This window comes from Myotis daubentonii, chromosome 9, assembly GCF_963259705.1.
Source record: "Myotis daubentonii chromosome 9, mMyoDau2.1, whole genome shotgun sequence".
NCBI classification, from domain to species: domain Eukaryota; kingdom Metazoa; phylum Chordata; class Mammalia; order Chiroptera; family Vespertilionidae; genus Myotis; species Myotis daubentonii.
Window position 1 is genome coordinate 85,590,526 of NC_081848.1, and position 18,390 is coordinate 85,608,915.

At 67.1% G+C, this 18,390-nt stretch overlaps 2 protein-coding genes across 4 annotated transcripts in view; one reads left to right on the forward strand and one right to left on the reverse strand.

Annotated features, from left to right (window-relative positions):
- The window catches only part of DHCR7 (7-dehydrocholesterol reductase), a 205,507-nt gene that overhangs the window by 49,807 nt on the left and 137,310 nt on the right, over positions 1–18,390 (reverse strand). The gene's annotated exons all lie outside the window — the stretch shown is intronic.
- Positions 9,919–18,390, forward strand: part of OSBPL5 (oxysterol binding protein like 5) — a 49,294-nt gene continuing 40,822 nt past the window's right edge. For both annotated transcript variants that reach the window (XM_059710689.1, XM_059710690.1), the window contains exon 1: positions 9,919–10,023. The gene's annotated coding sequence lies outside the window, so the exon portion shown is untranslated. The remainder of the gene's footprint in view (positions 10,024–18,390) is intronic.

The window sequence follows — 18,390 nt, forward strand, 5'->3', positions numbered from 1 at the left end:
CCACAACCCAGGTACATGCCCTGGACCGGAACCGAACCCGGGACCTTTCAGTCCGCAGGCCGACGCTCTATCCACTGAGCCAGACTGGTTAGGGCGGAAATTGCACTTTAAAATGCAGACTCCGGCCGCCAGGATGTCAGACCGGCCTCCCGAGGTCGCCAGGCCACAGGGCAGAGGCTGTCTGCTGTTGCCTGCCACCTGGGCCGGCGGCTCCTCCCCACACCGCTGCTGTTCTCTAGAACGGAGAGCAAGATGAACTGGTCCTTTGCTGCTTTTTATTTTATTGTTGGAGGGAAGCAGGCCCAGGGAGCCCATGTTTCGAGAAGACGGGGGCGAGCTCAGTTTCCGATGGACGCGATGACTGTTCCCGCCCGGTCAATGCGGCTCTGAATTCCCTGGTGGGAGTGAGCCCTCCCCGGCCTGACGGGGCCAGCAGGGCTGGGGCGGCCTCGGTTCCCCGGGAGCCAGGCCTCCCCTGCCGGGAGCACCGGCCTGGGGGCTCCGGTGAGCCGCCCGTCTCCGCCCACTGCCCGCAGCTCCAGGGCGGCCGGGCCGGCGCGGGGCTAATGGCCGGGCAGAGCTCCCTGCAGGCGGAGCGGGGACAGCTGCGGAGCCGATTAAGGACATTTGGCGGCTTCTGTGGGGAGCCCGGGGCAGACAGACGGAGCGGGCAGCCAGCAGGCCGCCGCCTCATTAGTGGCTCGTTAGGGGCCGCTGGGCATCTGCTCCAGGGAGGGCCAGCCCCTCACGGCAGCCTTGCTGGACGGTGGCTGCCCTCCAAAATCCTGCACGCACGGTGTGACCGCCCCCCCGCCCCCCCCCCACTCTGGGGGCGAGGGCAACTGTTCACCAGTCAGAGCGGAAGTGGCAGAGGAGGTGGGCTTCCGTGGCCGGCGCCAGGAGGGGAGCAGCTTTTCAAGGATGAGCGTGGCTCCGGCTGCCGCTCGGAGCGGGAGTGGGGGACCCACTCAGCCTCTAGGCGAGCCCGGGGCCAGGTGCCGCCTCATGCCATGTTGATCTATTATATCAGCGGTTCTCAACCTTCCTACTGCCGCGACCCTTTCATATAGCTCCTCATGTTGTGGGGACCCCCAATTTCATTGTTACAAATTGCACATCATTAAAGCATAGTGATGAATCACAAGACAATATGTAATTATATATGTGTTTTCTGATGGTCTTAGGCGACCCCTGTGAAAGGGTCGTTCAACCCCCAATGGGATTACGACCCACAGGTTGAGAACCGCTGTATTATATCACCATCATCACCATCATCAGCATCACCATCATCAGCATCAGCATCACCACCATCACCATCACCATCACCATCACCACCATCACCACCATCACCATCACCACCACCACCATCACCATCATCATCACATCATCACATCATTACCATCACCATCATCATCACCATTAACATCATCACCATCACCATCATCACCATCATCATCATCACTATCTCCATCATCATCACCACCATCACCATCACCACCACCACCATCACCACCACCATCACCATCTCCATCACCATCACCACCATCTCCATCACCATCACCATCACCACCATCTCCATCACCATCACCACCATCTCCATCACCATCACCACCATCTCCATCACCATCACCACCACCACCATCACCACCACCATCACCACCACCATCATCACCATCTCCATCACCATCACCACCATCTCCATCACCATCACCACCATCTCCATCACCATCACCATCATCATCACCACCACCACCATCACCATCACATCATCACATCATTACCATCACCATCATCATCACCATCACCATTATCATCATCACCACCACCACCATCTCCATCACCACCACCACCACCATCACCACCATCTCCATCACCATCACCATCACCACCACTACCACCACTATCACTACCACCACCACCATCACCACCATCTCCATCACCACCACCATCACCATCATCTCCATCACCACTACCACCACTATCACTACCACCACCACCACCATCACCACCATCTCCATCACCACCACCATCACCATCATCTCCATCACCACTACCACCACTATCACTACCACCACCACCACCATCACCACCATCTCCATCACCATCACCACCATCACCATCACGACCATCTCCATCACCATCACCACCATCACCATCACGACCATCTCCATCACCACCACCACCACCATCACCACCACCTCCATCACCATCACCACCACCATCACCATCACCATCACCACCATCACCATCACCATCACCACCGTCACCATCTTTATCCTCCTCCTCTGCCTCCTCCTCCAGCACCCCAACTCCTTGCCAAAGATGGAAAAAGGAGGGAGGAAGAGAGCCGCCCACCTTCGTCCACGCTGCACATCTCGGGGCCCTGCCCGCCCTCCATGCTCCTCCCGGCCGTGCGCACACACAGCCGCCCTGGCAGGTGCTCACGGCCGGCGAGCTCAGGGGGTGGGGCTCACCGCTGCTGTATCGGCCGGGACTGCCCGGTGCCCAGTAAGGCTGACGGGGGGGGGGGGCGGGATGTGAGCCCATCTTCATGAGGTTGGGTAAACTGAGGTACAGAGAGGTGAGGGACCTGCGGGGGGGGGGGGTCCCACCAGCAGCTCTGGGAGATGTTGACAAGCCCAGGCCGTGGACCTTCTGGGCTTTCTGCCTCCACCTCGATGTGAGAATTGGGGTGCGGGAGGGTCCGAGGGTCCTGCTGTGAGAGGGCGCAGAGCACCCAGGCCGCCCCTCTGAGCACCCCCGCCCTGGGCACGGCAGCCGGGAGGCGGGCAGCGGCGTGTGTCAGGGAGAGGCGGGCCCTGGGAGGCAGACATCCACCGAGGACCAGGGGCGGCTGCTGACACTCCGGACGAGGAGAGTGTGTCCCCCCCCCACCCCACCCCCGCCCCGCAGGGCAGCAGGAGGGAGGTGGGCAGGGCAGGGGTGAGCAGCGCTGGGCGGGCTGGTGCTGGGAGGGGGCTGGTCCCCGGCAGTCGGGGGGGACACTGCACTCCGCCGAGTCCCAGCCCCCAGGATTTGCTGGGACCCCGGCCTGGCCCGCCCACCCTCTCTGCCTCAGGCTCTGCCCCACCCCCTGGAGGGAGAGGCCACGGAGGCCACGGGGTGCCCGGCAGGAGGTCTTCCTGGGCTGTGTTCCTTACTCTGACCCCGAAGCAAGCCCCGGGGGGAGGCGCCTCCCGAAGTCAGGTCACACCCGCCCAGCCCGCAGCCGCCCGCGGAGGCGGGAGGAGAGGAGAGGAGGCGCCCGCGCTGGTGCTGCTGGTGCGGGTGCTGCTGGTGCTGGTGCTGCTGGTGCCGGTGCCGGTGCTGCTGGTGCTGGTGCTGCTGGCAGCGGCTGGAGCGGACACTGCAGGCTGGGGGGGGGGGGGCAGTTGTGCGTCCCGCTGGGGCACGTGTCTCTTCCACACCCGGGAGCCCGTCCCGCCCTCACTCACTCCACAGCCCTGGCAGCTCCTTCCCGTGGCCTTACCCAGCGACACCCCCCCCCCCCCGCACTCTCCCCTCGCGCCCCCCAGCTCGGCCGGAGCCGCTGGGTCACGGGTCACCGCGGGGCTGAGCGGAGACTCCGCTGCGGTGAGGACCAGCCTGGAGGGAGCCGCCCGCCCTCATGCCCTGCTGCACGGTGAGTGCCGCCGCCCGGGGTGGGGGGTGTGGGGGTGTAGGGGGCTGGGCCTGGAGGAGGGGCCGCGTGCCGCCGGGGGTGGGAGGGGGGTGGGGGGCTGGGGCCGGAGCGGCAGGTGGGAGGAGTGAGTTTTCCGCGACTCCTCCAGGTTCCGGGGCTGGCACTGGGCAAAGGCCGGGTCACCCTGGGCCCCGCGATGCCCCCTGCAGAGCCCAGGCCGCAGCTGCTGCATTGCACCCCGGCTCCGGGCCCTCCTCTGGCTGCAGCCCAGCGCCCCCTGGAGGGGACGGCGATCCATCCCCCTGGGGGGGGGGGCAGGTGGGCAGTAGGTGGGACGTAAGCGCCGTTGTCCTTTCAGGGTCTGAAGTCCGTCTCCCCTGGCCAGCACCCGTGTCTGCCTTCCTTGCCCACACACTTTCTTCAGAAAACAGACGGGGAAGGGGTATTTGAGTCTCCGGCCGGCGGCGGGGCACATGGGACAAAGCCGAGAGGCATCGGGTGCTCTGGGTGCAGAGGGCACCCCCGTGCCAGGGCCGGCAGTGCCAGCCCAGATGCCTGCCCGGAGGGGAGCTGACCTTCAGCCTGGGGGTCGGGCCTGGCATCACCAGGGAGCGGTGTCAGCCCCAGGACTGAGGCTCTGGGGTCCCCGACTCTGGGGGCTCCCACAGGGCACTGCAGGGGCAGCGTGCTGGCCCCCCACCCCAGCCTTCAGGTCAGTGGGGAGCTGTGGGTCCAGGCAGGTGCAGGGGGGCTCCGCCTCTCTGCCCCCGAGGGACCCGGCCCCACAGGCGGGCACTGTCTTCTCTGGTGCTTATGTAACGAGCTGGCGCAGGCCACAGAGAGGGAGGCTGGCACAGGGGCCACGGAGAGGGAGGCTGGCGTGGGCCACGGGAGAGGGAGGCTGACACAGGGGCCACAAGAGGGAGGCTGGCACAGGGGCCACAGAAGAGGGAGGCTGGCACAGGGGCCACAAGAGGGAGGCTGGCACAGGGGCCACGGAGAGGGAGCCTGGCGTGGGCCACGGGAGAGGGAGGCTGACACAGGGCCACAGAAGAGGGAGGCTGGCACAGGGGCCACGAGAGGGAGGCTGGCCCGGAGCCGCATTGCCGGCCCAGGACCCTCCATGGGCCTGCGGGTCAGACCAGGGGTGAAGGTTATATCACCCCTGGGTTCACATCCCCGTCCTCCCTGGGAAGGGCCTGTGTTGTTTCCCTGCCTCACTTTTCCCGTCTGTGAAATGGGAGCGTGATGTTAATCATCATGCCCGCTGGTCGCTTCTGTGAGAAATGAGCTCCGGCTTGGCAGGACACGATGCTGTGAGCGCTGGCTGTGGCCAGCAGGGGGTTAATGGAACATTCCTTAGTTCTGATGTGGCCTTGTCTACTCACCTTTTTAAAAAAGATGTTTTTATTGATTTTTAGAGAGAGAGGAAGGGAGAGGGAGAGAGAGAGAGAGATAGCAACATCGATAATAGAGAAACATCATTGATCCGCTGCCTCCTTCAGGCCCCCACTGGGGATGGAGCCCACAACCAGGCCTGTGCCCTGACGGGAATCGAACCCTGACCTCCTGGTTCATGGGTTGATGCTCAGCCCCTGAGCGGCGCGGCCGGGCCTCACTCTCCTTCGAGAGCCGACAGATGTGAGTCTCGGGTGAGCAGGCGTTGCCGGAAGGCTGGTTGGCACACGATTCGGTGCCCACGGGCGAGGTAGAGAGAAGTCGCTGGACTCGGGGCGCGTGGCCCCACAGTGGACACCCCTGATGCTGCCAGACACAGAAGCCTGCGTGGTGCCCAGCGCCAGGGTGCCCAGCGCCAGGGTGGCCCGGATAAGCCCTGAGGCTGTTCGGAGCCTGGATCCCAGCTGGCGAGCCTCACGCCTCAGCTGAGTCAGGAGCAGCTTCCGGGCGGCCGTCCTTGGCTGGCACATCATTCGTCCTTTTCACACACATGTCAGCCCGACCCCTGCCCACCCGGGAGCCGGGGGCCGCGAGGGACCTGCTCCTCCTGCCCGTCCCAGACTGACATATGGCGGCCCAGGCCCCGCCCCCAGCGCCGCCCGCAGCCTTCAGGGCACAGCTGCTCACCTCGCCCTTCGATGTGCCCGTCCTGGGCCTGAGCCCACCGAGCCCACGGCCACAGACGCGGTGCCCGCTGTCCAGGCCCCAGGGCCACCCGTCGCTGTCGCGGGCACCCTGCAGCCGCGGCTGCCACGGGCCTGGTCTTGGCTGTCCTTGCCAGGTGTGAAGGAGAAAGCCAGGTGGCGCAGGCTCCTGGCACCGATGCCCGTCAGCCGCTTCAAATTACAGCCACCCCCCGGGTTGGCGAGGGCTGTGCCAACTTCAGCGGGGGCCTCGGTGCCAGCCCCGAGCTGGGGGCTGTGCGTGCAGGGCCGAGCCACTTCGCACCAAACCCGCCACCAAACCCGGGAAGGAGGGCTGGGGAGGGCCCGGCCCACCCAGCCTCCGCGGTCCAGCCAGAGCTCCTGCAGGGAGAGCTGGATGGATGGGGGGCAGGGCCGGACAGGAAGCTGCAGGGGGCCTCCCCGGGGGAGGTGGGGAGATCTGGGTCCCCCAGGCCTGGCCGGATCCCCAGCTGGTGAGCCCCTCCCCAATCCCCCCTTTCTCTCCACACCTGAGCCATCGCTCCCTTCCTCCAAGATGGAGAAGGGCCTCCTTTGGTCTGGCCAATCCCTGCCCGACCTCAGTGCCCTGCCGACACCTGCCTCCACTCTGAGCGCACCTGAGACCCTCACCAGAGCCCCGGGAGGCCTCAGTCTTCCCACCTGCGCAATGGGCGTGTCTGATTTCCCAGGGCTGCCGCACAAGCACCGCAGATGGGCCCTGACACCACAGGCATTTATTCTCCGACAGCCTGGAGGCCGGGCGTCTGAGACGGAGGTGCGGGCAGGGGGGCTGCCCCGAGGCCGTGGGGAGAACGTGGTCCCGTCTTTCTTCTCCGAGGCTTGTGGAGGCCCCACCTTGGCTCTGGCCCCCAGGGCGGCCCCAGCCCGCTGCTCTGCCCAGGGGAGGGGAGGGGATGGTTTCAGCTGCTTCCCCATTTCTCCCCCAGCAATTTCCTCTCTGCCCAGCAGGGGTCACTGTGGGGACGGGGGACAGGTGGGGTGGGAGGAGCCCGCGGTGGGGCTGGGGGGCGGGAGAGCTGAGGCTAGAGCTGTGCCCAGCTGGGCAGCCGGAGCCGAGGCGACCGTGTCCACAGAGTGACCGCCCATGGACCCGGAGCTGAACCCGAGGGAGGGGATTGGGGGGATGGTGGTGAGGGACCGGGCCCTCCCTGGCACCGGGACTCAGCACCCCGACCAGGCCCAGGGCCCTGCGCCTCACAGGCCTCTGTCGTCCGGTCCCCTAGACCCGGAGCAGAGCAGACGGTGTGATGAACGTCTCCGTCCTGCAGGGGCGCTGAGGCTGGGCGAGGTGTGCACCTGCGGGGTGTTACCAGAATGGAGCCTCGCTCCCTGGGTGAGGATCCCGACCTCCACCCTGGTCCACAGTTATCTCTGAGGGAGGACAGGAGTGTCAGACATTCCTTCCGGATCAAGATGAGCTTTTGTTTCCTGGGAGGGCACAAAGCTTCCGAAAGGATGAGGCAAGATGAGCTAGCGGCAGCCACTCACACCCTAGCGTAAGTGAGCAGGGAGCCTGTTCGGGCGGTTCACAGCAGAACAGGATGCAGAGCAGTGGGTGCCCAGAGGCCATTAAGCATAAACAGAGAACCTCATCCTGGATTTGAGGGGGGCTTCCTAAGAAAGGGGGTGCACTCTGCAAGAGCCCCAGCAAGCAGCAGAAGCCCAGGGGGCCCTGAAGAAAGAGGAGGGTCCACTCTCCACCCTGCTCACCGTGGGGCCCGGGAGTGCCTGGCACCCAGGGGCAGGTGACCCAGGGGCAGGTGGTCCAGGGGCAGGTGGTCCGGGGCAGGTGACCCAGGGGCAGGTGGTCCAGGGGCAGGTGGTCCGGGGCAGGTGACCCAGGGGCAGGTGACCTCAGGGGCAGGTGGTCCCGCTGGGCTCCGGGCGGCCCTGCAGGAGCCCGAGGCTGGGAGAACCCGCAGCCTCAGCGGAGAGGTCTGTCCGCTCCTCCGGGCATTTCTCTGTTATCGTGAGGGGTTTCCCAGGCCTGTCACCCCACCTCACGGCAACACCCACCAGGGCCCTGCACCCTCCTCAATGCCAAGTGGGCGCTGGCCCCCACAGGAGGGCCAGAGGGAGGCTGCGCCCGGCTGGCCCCGGTGCCACCTCCAAGGACTGGCTCTGTCCCCGCGAGCAGCTCTGGGCTCAGTACCGCGTGGTCCAGCGGCCCCAGGGCGGCAGCCTCCCGGCCTCAGCGCCTTCCAGCCCAGGGAGGTGCACGCCCTGTCCCCAAGCACTGCTTCCCCGAGAGGTGGGAGCCCGGCCGGCGGGGCTCAGGGATTGAGCGTCGACCTAGGAACCAGGGGGTCATGGTTCAGTTCCCGGTCAGGGCACAGGCCCGGTTGCAGGCTCCATCCCCGGTGTGGAGTGTGCTGGAGGCAGCCGATCGATCAATCAATGATTCTCTCTCATCGTGGATGTTTCTATCTCCCTCTCCTTCCTCTCTGACATCAATAAATATATATATATTTTTAAAAAGGGAGGTGGGAAACTCTACTACATTACACCGTCGTCATTACTACCGGACGTGAGCCTGAGTCAGGGGCTGAGACGTGTGGATCTGAAGGACCTGTGTGCGTGAGAGAGAGAACCACAGAGACACAGAGGGACGGACAGAGGGACAGAGAGGTGGACAGAGGGACAGGGACAGAGAGATGGACAGAGGGACAGAGGAGACAGAGCCATCGGGCAGCAGGCTGGTCAGGAAGCCCAGGCGGTGCCAGCGCCACCCAGAGGCCGCGCGGGGGATTGCAGCTGGAGGCCGGGTTTCCCCGGAGAAGAGAAAACAGCAGCAGCTGTTACTCATGCCCACACCTGACGGTGACTCAGCCCCGGACACATCACCTCCCAGGCCGGGGCGGGGGGGGGGGCACCCCAGGCCCCGCTGCCTCTCTGCTCGGCCCACGCCCCCTCCTGTCCACGGCAGGGGTCGGAGGTCACGGACCGGCTGGAGGACAGGCCTCCCGGTCACGCCCAGCCCCCCTGCACCCGGGGACAGCCCCAGCTTGCCTGCGGGCAGACCCTGGCCTGGGGTCCTGCCTCGGCCGCTCCAGCTGCCTGGCCTGGAGCTGGGCCCTGAGCCTGGAGGAGGCGTGGAGAGGGGACCCGCCTCTGGGCAGGGAGGGGACGCGGGGAGTCAGGCCTGGAAAGCGGGGACGCTGGGGCCAGGCACGCGGGTCTAGCGATAAATGCACCGCGTTTTAACCCTCCGTGGGCTTTCAGAGAGGGTGGAAGGGAGGGAGGACGGGGGAGAGAGAAACGTGGACTCCATTGGTTGCCTCCTGCTCACCTCACGCTCTGACTGGGGTCGGGGATTTGAACCTGTAACCCAGGTACGTGCCCTTGACCGGGAATCAAACGTAGGGCCCCTCGGTGGGCGGGCCGACGTTCTAACCACTGAGCCACCGGCCAAGGGCCATCACACCATTTCTATCATTAGCGCCTGCGTTCTGGGGACCACACCGGGCCTCCTGGGGCTGAGCGCAGCCTCCGCCAGGAAAGGGCTGCGACTGGGGGCGAAGGGCTCGGAGCTGCCCCTGGGTGTCGGGCGAAGCCCGCAGGCTGCTCCCTGGGATGGGTTTGCCCTCGGGTGGCATGGAGGGCGGCAGGGACCCCGGCCAAACCCCCGGGCACCCCTGCTGCCCAGAGCACCAAGCCCAGCGCCCAACTAGGAGTCAGGGACCCGGCCCGAGTTCACTGTGCTGCTGACCACCCGGGCCTCAGTTTCCCCGCCTGGGAGGTGGGGAGAGAGTCACTGCTGCCTCGCCGGCCTGGAGAGGACCCAGGAGGTTCAGGTGTGAGAGGCCGCACCACCTGCCCCCCCTCCTCCCGGCCGCAGGGGTGGGTCTTCGCCTGCTCAGGAGGAGTCCTCCGCATTCCCAACGGTGAGTGTGCGCCCAGAGCGCCCCGGGAGAGGGGAGGGCGGGGAGGGGGGTCCTGGGAGAGGGGAGGGCGGGGAGGGGGGTCCTGGGAGAGGGAGGGCGGGGAGGGGGGTCCTGGGAGAGGGGAGGCCGGGCAGGCTGAGAGCTGGCAGGGCCTGGGATCCCTGAGCTCCTGCTCCTGGCGATCCCGCCCGGGTTTTGCGGCCGCCCCTCCCTCCTCCCTCCGCTCCCCTCCCTCCTCCTCCCGCTCCCTCCCTCCCTCCTCACGCTGGGCTCAGTCCTCTGGCATTTCCTGCGCCCGGGAAGCGCCGCAGCGAGCCCCGCGCCCCGCGCCCTGCGCCCAGCTCCCCGCACGGTAGGCGGTAGGCGCGCGGCGGGCGGATCCGCCGGGAGGGCCTGGGGCCGGGAGGGCCGGGGCGGGAGGGGCCAGACAGGCCGAGGCGCAGCGTCGGGGCGGGGAACGCCGTGCGCGGCGCCCGGGCCCTGGGCACGGGGCACCCCCCTCGGACCCCGACAGCGGCCGGCGCTGCGGAGACGGAGACCCGCCGGGACCGTGGCGCCCGGAGCGCGGGGAGCGGCGGGGAAGGTCTCCTGGGCTCGGGCGCGGGCGGGTTGGGGCGCGGGCGGGGCCGGGTGTGGGAGCGGCGCGCGCAGCCTGGCTCCCCACTTGGTGCGGCTGGAAGGAGGGGACCCCGAGGGGAGCCGGCGGTGTCCCCAGCCCAGCGACCCGGGTGCAGAAGGGGCGGGTGTGCGGGGCGGGGCGGGGCGGGTCTGGACCGGCCCTGGGGTCTGTCTGGCCTCCCGGCTCCCGGCTGGGCTCCCGGGGGCTGTGTCTGGGGCCATAGGGTGAGGGGCCACCTGCTCCCTCTACCGCTGGGCCGCTGACCCCTGCAGCTCTGGAGCCTCAAGAATTGTTCTGGGGACCAGCGTGGACAGGAGGGTCCTTGGGGGCCCGGGGAGGGTGGGGCATGGTGTGGGGGCTGCCAGCAGCGCCTGGGGACCACTCACAGCCTGGGCTCCCCGGGGCCCCCTCAGCTGGGCTGTGGGCCGCCCGCAGTGGCTGGAGTTGGGGTGAGCGTGGCCCTGGGGTGTGGACAGGCCCCCCAGGAGGAGTGGGCTCCCCTCGCCACCTTGGGCGGGGCAGGCCCGGCGCTGGCTGGGTTTCCTCACTTCCTACTCGTTTGTACGAGGAAGACGTGTGTGTCCGCCGGCCCTCAGGTGGCCCTGCGGGTGGACCCCTGGCATTGTCCCCTGGGCACAGCCGCCAGGCCGGGACAGCCGCAGGGCGTCCGCCAGGGGCGTGGGCACCGCCGGGGGCTGGGGTCTGTGTACCGGCAGGACCCGTCCAGGCGGCAGCAGCTCTGCCCTCACAGGAGCGGGGCGGTGGGCTGCCCGCCGAGGCCTTTGTCCCCGCCTCCCTGGCCGCCTCCCTGGCCGCCTCCCTGGCCATGGGGCCTGGCAGCTCCTTGAACTTGACAGGCTGCGTGGACAGCAGGCAGCTCGGGCGTCTGCATGCCCCTGGGGCCCAGCTCCAGATCTGTGGGCCCCATTGTCTGCCCACACGTGTGCGGGGCGGGGTGGGCCGGGAGGCCGGCCGCGTGGGTCTGGCTGGCGGTGCCGGGCTGAGCGTAGGAAGGTGGGGCCGCCTCGAGACGCCGGTGCAGGTGCCGCCCCCTGGGCAGTGCCCCTGACGCCCCCTGAGGCCCCTTGGTCTGGGGGTCGGGCTAGCCCTGCAGAGGGGAGACCGCAGGTCGCAGCCCCCACTCCCCCTGGGGGTCCGTGTGCTGCGCGGGCCCAGGATCACCTCCTCCCCTGAAAGCTCTCTTCCTGGGAGCCAGGGCCCGGCCCCGCGTGGGGAGGGAGGGCGACGCCCTGATGAGCCCGCGGCTGGTCTTCGGGCTGTCTGGGGCCACGGGCTTTGGCTGTTCCGCGGTGCAGCCCACGTAGGCGGCGGTGCACGTGCGCACGGACACGCACAGGGGCCGGGGCAGGTCCCGCTCCGGGCCCCCCGCCCAGTGGGTGCGACCGCCCGGCTGTCCGCAGGGTGGCAGGGGCCGGTGGGCGCCATGGTGCTGGGAGGCAGAGGCGGGCTGGGCCGGGCGCCCGATGTGCTCCTGCGGGGGCTGTGCCCTCAGAGGGAGGTCGCCCGTGACCTACGGAGCCTGCAGGTGAGGGAGCAGCTGGCAGGCAGGGTGAGCTCTGGGGGGAGCAGCTGCCTCGTGCGCGTGTCCTCACCGCCGCCTGCCCCGGGCGCTGCGGGTGCGGGTCCTGGTCCTGTCCCAGGGGCGGCGGTGACTCGAGGTTGGATCGCGCTGTCCTCTTAGCTCACAGCTGTTCCAGGCCAGGGCCCCGGCGTGCGCCTGTGGTGTGAGGTGGGCTCGTGTGGCGCCCGTGCCGGGGGGGGGGGGGGGGTGGGCCCTGCCGTGTGCCCAGGGCTGGGGTTGGGGGCAGACACAGTGGTGACTCCCTCTGGCTGAGAGCTCTTTGCCCAGCCTGGTGACTGGGACAAGCCACCAAGTGAGGCATGTCGCAGGGCTGAGCTGGGGCTGCCTGCAGGGCCTCGGGGACCCCCCACCCCGAGGAGGGGGCCTCTGGATCGAGGGTCACAGCCCTGAGCAGTGCGAGGAGGGGCCAGCGGAGAATTCCCAAGGTCACCCGGGCCATCCAAGGTCACCCCCATCGTGAGCCTGGCTGGCCAGCTCTGAGGGGTGTGGGGTACCCCCAGGGCTTGTAAATCTCAGAGTGAGCTCAGCCCAGCCCCCCAAGCCTGTCACATCCCTGTCCCCCAGCCGCCAGGGCTGGGTCTGAGGACACACCAGCCCACAGGCTCTCCGTTCCGGCCCCTGCCTCACCCCAGCCCCCACGATCTGAAATAGAAGCCAGCCCTGGCCAGTGTGCTCAGTGGTTAGAGCATCTGCCTGTGGACTGAAGGATCCCAGGTTCGATCCCCAGTCAGGGCACAGGCCTGGGTTGCGGGCTTGATCCCCGGTGGGGGGCGTGCAGGAGGCAGCTGATCAATGACTTTCATTATTGATGTTTCTATCTCTCCCCCTCCCTTCCTCTGTGACAGCGGTTCTCAACCTTCCTGATGCCGCGACCCTTTAATACAGCTCCTCATGTTGTGGGGATCCCCAATTTCATTGTTACAAATTGAACATCATGAAAGCACAGTGATGAATCACAAAAACAATATGTAATTATAGATGTGTTTTCCGATGGTCTTAGGCGACCCCTGTGAAAGGGTCGCGACCCACAGGTTGAGAACCGCTGCTCTATGAAATCGATAAAAATACATTTTAGTGAATAAATAAATATATATACGTATATATGAGCCACACCACCTGCTCAGAGCCCCCTGTGACTCCCAATGACCCCCGACTCCGGTCCCTGCCGCCTGTCAGCTCTCTCACCTCCTTGCCCGCTGGCCTCGTGGGCACCCAGCCCCAGGACCTCTGCACGGGATGCCCTCTGCCCAGGGTGCTGGCTCTGACCTCAACTCAGAGGTCGCTGCTCCGAGGGACCCTCTGTGCCGACGGCAGCGCCCGTTCTGAGGCGGCTGCGCTGTTTGCCGAGCAGCTTGGACCCGTCTCTGAGGTCCGCGCCGCCTGCGCTGTGTCATCGAACGGCTGAGCGTGGAGACGGGTGCCGGGCCAGAGCCGGCCCCACGGGGGCTGTTGGCACCGCGGTCGTCATTCGCCTGCTGCCTGAATGTGTGCTCGGGCCTGGCACGTAGTAGGTGCTCTGAGCACACAGCTGTTGTTGCCCAGGGAGGTCAGTGGCTGGGACTGGTTGCCCCTCCTGCCCCCCCCCTCCCCCCCCCCCCCGTCTCCGCTTCACCAGCTCCTCCCTCCCCCCTGCCTCCCACCCGGCCCCTGTGCTTCCTGAGTATGGGGGGGGGGGCGCGGCTAACCTGGGAGTGGACTAGCCCCCCCGGGCCCCCTGACCGTCGCCGAGGGGCTCGGCCGGAGGTGAAAGCGCCACAGCCCACCTATTCGTACAGGTGTTTGGGGACACCCATCCCCCACCCCCCAGGACTGGCTGCCCCTTGTGACCTGACGGGGGTCACGTCCCCTTGTCCAAGGCAGGGGGCACTTGGAAGGCGGGGACAGGCCCCTGCTGGTGGGGACAGGCAGGTCCCGGGAGGAAGGACATCCTCGCAGAGGGCAGGAGCACAGGGGGCATTGACTGGGCACTTACGGCAGGGGAGGGGGCTTACAGGGGGGCAGGGCTGTGAGCTGGGGGAGCAGGGGCAGCACCGGGGCTGAGCTCAGGAGGGTCCCATGCCCGCCTGTGGGCTGAGCTCAGGAGGGTCCCATGCCCGCCTGTGGGTGGGTGCGGCAGAGGGTCCGTTAAAGAGCCCGGCCTCACGTCCCGATCTCCGCAGGCAGTGGCCCCCCGGGATTTGTATGCCCGTCTGTTGGGGTGAATGTGGGCGGGAGCCGCTTCAAGGGCCCCGGGCTGCGTGCTGGTGGCTGGGCATTCTGCTCGCCCGCCCAGCAGCCGACACAGGAAGGCCAGGTGCCCACCCCACCCCCAGTCAGACTCCAGCGTCCCGCGGACGCAGGCCAGAGAGGGCTGAGGGCCGCAGGCTGGGGGACTGGCCCATCCCCAGGGAGCCGGCGGGACATTCCAGGGTCAGAGGGGGTCAGAGAGCTGCTCATCGCTGTCCCTGGGATGCTGGTCGGAGCCGGGAGAGCAGCGTCCGGATCTCATTGGACGGGGGTTGGGGTGGAGGGTGGCGCGTCCTCTCCTCTGCCGCCAGTTCTGTCACCCTGGGGGGGACGCCCCGGGTCTGGGGGCCTTGGCAGCCCCGTCCTCCCATGGCCTTGGGGTGGTGAGCTCTTCACCCCAACCCTGGGGGACAGGGCTCGGCAGAGCCCCCCTCCCGCGTGGAGCCTAAAGGCCAGGCTGGCCCCGTGAGGCAGGGCACGGGGTGTGGCCAGGGCAGCGTGGGGCAGGGCACGGAGCGTGGCCAGGGCAGCGTGGGGCAGGGCACGGAGCGTGGCCAGGGCAGCGTGGGGCAGGGCACGGAGCGTGGCCAGGGCAGCGTGGGGCAGGGCACGGAGCGTGGCCAGGGCAGCGTGGGGCAGGGCGGGCGTGGCAGAGCCCTCGCCCACTCAGGAGGCCTGTGTCCCCATCTCCGCCAGGGGTCCCTGAAGGGTCTGTAGGTGACACTGACTGGCCCCGAAGGGCCGGGGACACCCTGTGCCCGCACCACCCTGTGCCCGGCGGACAGCCTGGGTCCCCGCCCGCTGGGCTGGGCGGGCAGGTGGCTGGCACAAGCCCACAGCCCTGTACAGACCGGGGGCTGGAGGAGGGGAAGCGGCTGGGCCAGGGTCCGAGGGGTCAGTGGTGCCAGGGCCTGGGCGGCCGGGCGGCCGAGGGAGATGGCCCAGGGCTCTCGCTCCCTCCTGAATCGGTGCCCGCCCGCGAAGGCGCCCAGCAGTCCCGTGAGGAGTCCCGCTGGCCCCGCACGCGTGTGGGTGAGCATCAGCCGGGTGCTGGCGCCTCGGGCACAGCTCCCGCGGGCAGGAGCCAGGCCTCCTCGGTAGCCCACGGCCAGGCGCACAGTAGGGCCTCGGGGTGCCGGGGAGGGCGGCGAGCCACGAGCCCGGGAACAGTGAGGACCCACCCCACGTGGCGCGTTTTCCACGGAAAAGGTTCCCGCTAATTGGAAAGTTCGAAAGTCACTGGACACCGGTCGTCCCTCCTCCCCCTCTGCCAGGCTCCCCACCACCTGCCTCCTGCTCGACCCCAAAGCAGGCCAGCCCAGCACGGGCCTGGTGCCGCCCGAGGCGTCCTGGGCCCTGGTTCTCTGGGCGGGAGGGCAGTGCACTGTGGAGGGAGCCCTCAGCGTCCGGCCCAGGCCCTGGTCTCCGCTCTGGGTGCTCCCGGGACACAGGGTCCCGCCCCAGGGCCACCAGGACCCCCCTCGCGGCCCTCAGCTGGCTTCCCAGCCGGACCCTCCCTGGCGGTGGTGCCCAGCCTTCCAGCGTCCGGAGAACCTTCCAGCGACCCCGCGGCCTGCAGCTGGGCTGGTGTCTGCGTGGGCTGGTGTCTCAGTCCGGCAGGCCCGCCCTCTGCTCTCCCGGGTGGGGGCTGCTCCCTGGGATGGGGTCCTGGGGCAGCAGGGAGGGGTCGCTGGCTTGGCCGCACCTGTCTGCCTGAGCAGATGCTGTTCCCTCACCTGGAATGCCCTTCCTCGCTCAGCACCCAGACGGGGCAGCGCTGGGCGTGTGCAGGGAATGCCGGGCATGGGAGGGGGGGGGGCGCGTCCCTCGCTCGGCACCTTCTCTGTGGGGCCTGCCCTTCGGGGTGACCTTGCGTGAGCTCCCCTCAGCCCTCCCCGCCCCTCCCCTAGTTCTTTTTAATTTTATTTTTTATCTCAGAGAAGAAGAGGGAGAAAGAGATAAAAACATCAATGAGAGAGAATCATTGATTGGCTGCCTCCCGCACGCCCCACACCGGGGACCTGGCCCGTCTCGGCCCTGACCGGGAATCGAACCCTGACCTCCCGGTTCATAGGTCAGGGCTCAACCACTGAGCCACGCCAGCCAGGCCCAACTCAGACCTTCACTGGCCACGACGCCCTGGGCAGGTCCCTTCAGCCCCGGCCTCAGCTTCCTCGCCTGTGAAGTGGGCCCTCCCGGAGCCGGGCCTGAGTGCGGGTCTGTCAGCCCGGCCTGGGTTAGGCGCTGCCAAGCCGCTCGGCTCCTGGAGCCGGAGGGACCATCTCTGTCGCTGATGAAAAGCTCGATTCATGATTCATGACCGTGGACGGCTTAAACACAGGAACCCGGGGACAATGGAGCGGTCCCGCTCTCTCCGGCTGCGGCTGCGCTTGCTGAAAGCTCCCCCCCCCCCCAGTGCACGCCTCTAAGGCAGCCCCCAGCCCCGCCTCCCCCTCCCCCTCCCCTCCCCCTCCCCAGCGGCTCCCAGCCCGGCCGCGCTCGGGGCGTGTGTTTGTGGTTTGACTATATATGGATGAAGCCACAAACAAACACGGCTCCTTGGCTGCGGTGCAGACGTGACGGGGCTGCCGATGCCTCGCGCCGTCTCCTGCCTCGTGTTGGGGGGGGGGGGGCAGAGACCCGCCCCCGGCAGCTGCTTGTGGCCCCGGCCGGCCGGCCCGGCTGCTCCCTGCGCTCCGGCTTCATGTGGATACGTCGCCTGTACGTCCTTCCGTCCTTCCATCCTTCCGTCCTTCCGTCCTCCTGCAGGGACCGTCGGGGAGTTTCCATTCGATCCCTGGGGCGCGTTCCTGTTCCCGGCTCCTCCGGGGTGTCGGCCGGAGTGGGGGCCGGGTGCCCGGTGCACTGCACTCCTGGCCGTGGCCGTGGCTGTGTTGCTGCCGGCTCATGCGTGTGTGTGAGAGAGTGTGTGTGTGTGAGTGTGTGAGTGTGAGTGTGTGAGTGTGTGTGTGAGTGTGAGTGTGTGTGTGAGTGTGAGTGTGTGTGTGAGTGTGAGTGTGTGTGAGTGTGTGTGTGTGTGCATGTGTGTGAGAGTGTGTGTGTGTGTGAGTGTGAGTGTGTGTGTGTGTGTGAGTGTGCATGTGTGTGAGAGTGTGTGTGTGTGAGTGTGTGTGTGTGAGAGTGTGTGTGTGAGTGTGTGTGTGCGTGTGTGTGCGTGTGTGAGTGTGTGTGAGTGTGTGTGTGAGTGTGTGTGTGAGTGTGTGTGTGAGTGTGTGTGTGTGTGAGTGTGTGTGTGTGAGTGTGTGTGTGTGTGTGAGTGTGTGTGTGTGAGTGTGAGTGTGTGTGAGTGTGTGTGAGTGAGAGTGTGTGTGTGAGTGTGTGTGTGTGTGTGTGTGTGTGTGTGTGTGAGTGTGTGTGTGCGTGAGTGTGTGTGTGAGTGTGAGTGTGTGTGTGTGAGTGTGTGTGCGTGTGAGTGTGTGCGTGTGAGTGTTGGCCTTTTCCCGAGCAGATGCGGAGGAAGGACGAGCAGGGAACTCGCAGCTCAGGTCACACAGCTCCGGGCACAGGGGCTCTGCCCAGGCCCAGGGGGTGGGCAGGGCTGGGGGCCTCGGAGGGCGCGGGGCAGAGGAACTTTCTGAGGAAGGGCATTGAGTCTCCCGGCCTTGAGTGCCCTGCTGGCCCCCCCCCACCCCTCCCCCGTCCCCTGGGACCATCCCAGGCTGCCCCCCCCCCCCCGCCCCGGGGAGCCATCTCTCAGGGCCGCACGCGGACAGGGTGTTTGCCCGGGTTCCCCAGGGGTCTTCTCGTGACCAGCACCTTCAGTTGATTAAAAACAGAGCCTGGCTCTGGCCGCCCCGGCTCAGTGGCTTGAGCGTTGGCCTGCGGATGAGGGTCCCGGGTTCGATTCTGGTGAAGGGCATGCACGGTGGTGGCAGACTCGCAGGGCCCTGGTCGGGGTGCGTGCAGCAGGCACCCGATGGAGGTGTCTCTCGCATCGATGTGTCTCTCCTCGCTCTCCCTCTCTCTCTAAAAATCAGTGGGAAAATAGCCTCAGGTGAGGATTGAAACTAAACAACAGAAAACAAGGAGCTGAGTCACAGGTGTCTGTAGTCGGTCACGGCCTGTGTCAGCGACATGACAGGGTGGGGAACCTTTTCTCTGCCAAGGCCTTCCCGTCGCCCGTGGGAGAGGGGACCGTGGGGGCACCAGGCTGGTGTTCTGTGGGTTCAGACCCAGAGCTCCCCTGTCCTCAGAACTCCAAGTGCAGCAAAAAAAGTGGGGGGAGGGAGACTTCTCCATGCGAAGTGGAG